The following is a 4,764-nucleotide window of genomic DNA, read 5'->3' on the forward strand; positions in this document are numbered from 1 at the left end:
ATTAGTTGCTCTAATGAAACAGAACTGCAAGTTTCATGGACTTTCATCAGAAGATCCCTATCAGTTCTTGACTGAGTTCTTGCAGATCTGTAAGACTGTTAAGACTAATGGAGTAGATCCTGAAGTCTACAGGCTCATGCTTTTCCCTTTTGCTATAAGAGACAGAGCTAGAGCATGGTTGGACTCTCAACCTAAAGATAGCCTGGACTACTGGGATAAGCTGGTCACGGCCTTCTTGGCTAAGTTCTTTCCTCCTCAAAAGCTGAGCAAGCTTAGAGTGGATGTTCAGACCTTCAAACAAAAAGATGGTGAATCCCTCTATAAAGCTTGGGAAAGATACAAGCGAATGACCAAAAAATGTCCTTCTGACATGTTTTCAGAATGGACCATGATAGATATATTCTATTATGGTCTATTTGAGTTCTCTAAGATGTCATTGGACCATTCTGCAGGTGGATCCATTCACCTAAAGAAAACGCCTTCATAAGCTCAAGAACTTATTGACATGGTTGCAAATAACCAGTTCATGTACACTTCTGAGAGGAATTCCGTAAATAATGGGATGCCTCAAAGGAATGGAGTTCTTGAAATTGATGCTCTGAATGCCATATTGGCTCAGAACAAAATGTTGACTCAGCAAGTCAACATGATTTCTCAAAGTCTGAATGGATGACAAAATGCTTCCAACAGTACTAAAAAGGCATCTTCTGAAGAAGAAGCTTATGATCCTGAGAACCCTGCAATAGCAGAGGTCAATTATATGGGTGAACCTTATGGAAACACCTATAATTCATCATGGAGAAATCATCCAAATTTCTCATGGAAGGATCAACAAAAGCCTCAACAAGGCTTTAATAATGGTGGAAGAAATAGGCTCAGCAATATCAAGCCTTATCCATCATCTTCTCAACAACAGACAGAGAATTCTGAACAGAGCACCTCTAACTTAGCAAACTTAGTCTCTGATCTGTCTAAGGCCACTTTAAGTTTCATGAGTGAAACAAGGTCCTCCATTAGAAATCTAGAGGCACAAGTGGGCCAGCTGAGTAAGAAAATCACTGAAACTCCTGCTAGTACTCTCCCAAGCAATACTGAAAAGAATCCAAAAAGAGAGTGCAAGGCCATTAATATAATCAATATGGCCGAACTTAGAGAGGAAGGAGAGGACGTGAATCCTAATGAGTAAGACCTCATGGGACATCTCTCAAGTAAGAAGGAGTTCCCCATTGAGGACCCAAGGGAATCTGAGGCTCATATAGAGACCATAGAGATTCCATTAAACCTCCTTCTGCCATTCATGAGCTCTGAAGACTATTCTTCCTCTGAAGAGGATGAAGATGTAATTGGAGAGCAGGTTGCTCAATATCTAGGATCTATCATGAAGCTGAATGCCAAGTTATTTGGTAATGAGACTTGGGAAGGTGAACCTCCCTTGCTCATCAGTGAACTAGATACATGGGTTCAGCAAACCTTACCTCAAAAGAGACAAAATCCTGGCAAATTCTTAATACCCTGTACCATAGGCACCATGACCTTTGAAAAGGCTCTGTGTGACCTAGGGTCAAGCATAAATCTTATGCCACTCTCTGTAATGGAGAAGCTGGGGATCATTGAGGTACAGCCTGCCATATTTTTATTACAAATGGCAGATAAGTCAGTAAGACAGGCATATGGATTGGTATAGGACGTGTTAGTAAAGGTTGAAGGCCTTTACATCCCTGCTGATTTCATAATCTTAGACACTAAGAAGGAGGAGGATGATTGCATCATCCTTGGAAGACCTTTCCTAGCCACAGTAGGAGTTGTGATAGATGTTAGCAGAGGAGAATTAGTTCTTCAATTGAATAGGGACTACCTTGTGTTTAAGACTCAAGGGTCTTCTTCTTTAACAATGGAAATGAAGCATGAAAAGCTTCTCTCAATACAGAGTCAAACAAAGCCCCCACAATCAAACTCTAAGTTTGGTGTTGAGAGGCCACAGCCAAACTCTAAGTTTGGTGTTGAATCCCCACATCTAAACTCTAAGTTTGGTGTTGGGAGTCTACAACATTGACCTGATCACCTGTGAGGCTCCATGAGAGCCCATTGTCAAGCTAGTGACATTAAAGAAGCGCTTATTGGGAGGCAACCCAAATTTTATTTATCTAATTTTATTTTATTTTCATTGTTCCTTAATGTTTTATTAGGTTCATGATCATGTGGAGTCACGAAAAAAATACAAAAATTAAAAACAGAATCAAAAACAGCAGAAGAAAAATCATACCCTGGAAGAAGAACTTACTGGCGTTCAAACGCCAGTACGGAGCATCTGGCTGGCGTTCAACGCCAGAACAGAGCATGAATCTGGCGTTGAACGCCAGAAACAAGCAGCATCCTGGCGTTTGAACGCCAGGAATATACCTTGAGGAGAGCTGGCACTGAACACCAGAAACAAGCATGGAACTGGCGTTCAACGCCAGAAACATGCTACAATTGGGCGTTTAACTCCCAACATAAGCATCACTTCGGCGTTTAAACACCAGAATTGTATGCAAAGGCATTTTACATGCCTAATTGGTGCAGGGATGTAAAATGCTTGACACCTCAGGATCTGTGGACCCCACAAGATCATCCCAGAATCTGTAGACCCCACAGGATCCCCACCTACCTCAACTCACCTTCTCTCCTCTTCTTCACATTCATCCTCTCTTCCCCATAAACACTCTTCCCCAAAAATCCTTCACCAATCACCTCAATCTCTCTTTCTAATTACCCCCTTCACCACTCACATCCTTCCACTCTTCCCCATAAACCCCACCTACCTTCAAAATTCAAAATCACTTTACCACCCAACCCACCCAATATGGCCGAACCTTAACCCCTCTCCCTCCACTATAAATACCCCTCCATTCTTCTTTATTTTCACATAACACAACCCCCTCTTCTATACCTAGGCCGAATACACCTCCCCCTACTCTCTTCCATATTTTCTCCTCTTCTTCTTCTTTTCTTTCTTCTCTTGCTCGAAGGCGAGCAAAATTCTAAGTTTGTTGTGGTAAAAGCATAGCTTTTTGTTTTTCTATAACCATTAATGGCACTTAAGGCCGGAGAAACCTCTAGAAAAGGGAAAGGGATGACAAAAGCTTCCACCTCCGAGTCATGGGAGATGGAGAGATTCATCTCCAAAGCCCATCAAGACCACTTCTATGATGTTGTGGCCAAGAAGAAAGTCATCCCTGAGGTCCCTTTCAAGCTCAAGAAAAATGAGTATCCGGAGATCCGACATGAGATCCAAAGAAGAGGTTGGGAAGTTCTGACCAACCCCATTCAACAAGTCGGAATCTTAATGGTTCAAGAGTTCTATGCCAATGCATGGAACACTAGGAACCATGATCAAAGTATGAACCCGAACCCAAAGAATTATCTTACAATGGTTCGGGGGAAATACTTAGATTTTAGTGTGGAAAATGTGAGGTTGGCATTCAACTTGCCTACAAAGCAAAGAGATGCATGCCCCTACACTAGAAGGGTCAACTTTAATCAAAGGTTGGACCAAGTCCTTATGGACATATGTGTGGAAGGAGCTCAATAGAAAAGAGACTCCAAAGGCAATCCGGTTCAATTAAGAAGACTGGACCTCAATCCTATGGCTAGAGGATGGTTGGAGTTCATCCAACACTCCATCATCCCTACTAGCAACCGATCTGAAGTTACTGTGGATCGGGCCATCATGATTCATAGCATCATGAATGGAGAGGAAGTAGAAGTTCATGAAGTCATCTCCCTTGAATTCTACAAAATAGCCGAAAAGCCCTCTACCTTGGCAAGGCTAGCTTTTCCTCATCTTATTTGCCATCTATGTTACTCAGCTGGAGTTATCATAGAAGGAGACATCCCCATTGAGGAGAACAAGCCCATCACTAAGAAAAGGATGGGGCAAACAAGAGAGCCCACTCATGGAACCCAAGAGATGCATTAGGAAGCTCATCACCAAGAAATCCCGGAGATGCCTTAAGGGATGCACTTTCCTCCCAACAACTATTGGGAACAACTCAACACTTTTCTAGAAGATTTGAGTTACAATATGGATCAATTAAGTGTGCAACATTAAGAGCACTCCATCATTCTCCATGAAATTAGAGAAGATCAAAGAGCAATGAGGGAGGAGCAACAAAGGCAAGGAAGAGACATAGAAGAACTCAAGGACATCATTGGTTCTTCAAGAAGAAAGCGCCACCATCACTAAAGTGGACTCATTCCTTGTTCTTATTTTTTTTTCTGTTTTTCGGTTTCTATGCTATATGTGTGTTTATGTTTTGTGCCTCTACTTCATGATCATTAGTATGTAGTAACTATGTCTTAGGGCTATGAATAATTCCATAAATCCTACACCTCTCTTAAATGAAAAATGTTTCTAATTCAAAAGAACAAGAAGTACATGAATTTCAAAATTATCCTTGAATTTAGTTTAATTATATTGATGTGGTGACAATACTTTTTGTTTTCTGAATGAATGCTTGAACAGTGCATATTTTTTATATTGTTGTTTATGAATGTTAAAATTATTGGCTCTTGAAAAAGTGATGAACAAAGAGAATGTTATTGACAATATGAAAAATCATGAAATTGATTCTTGAAGCAAGAAAAAGCAGTGAAAAAGCAAAAGCTTGCGGGAAAAAATGGCGAAAAAAATTAGAAAGAAAAAGAAAAAGCAAGCAGAAAAAGCCAATAGCCCTTAAAACCAAAAGGCAAGGGTAAAAAGGATCCAAGGCTTTGAGCATCATT

At 40.8% G+C, this 4,764-nt stretch overlaps 1 non-coding gene across 1 annotated transcript; it reads right to left on the minus strand.

The window, feature by feature from the left end:
- Positions 1-268: 268 nt before the first annotated feature.
- Positions 269-372, minus strand: LOC130949522 (small nucleolar RNA R71). Its single transcript, XR_009073403.1, has one exon. It is a non-coding gene; the product is annotated as a small nucleolar RNA R71 (small nucleolar RNA).
- Positions 373-4,764: the final 4,392 nt, after the last annotated feature.

Source organism: Arachis stenosperma, chromosome 1 (assembly GCF_014773155.1).
Source record: "Arachis stenosperma cultivar V10309 chromosome 1, arast.V10309.gnm1.PFL2, whole genome shotgun sequence".
Taxonomy (NCBI): domain Eukaryota; kingdom Viridiplantae; phylum Streptophyta; class Magnoliopsida; order Fabales; family Fabaceae; genus Arachis; species Arachis stenosperma.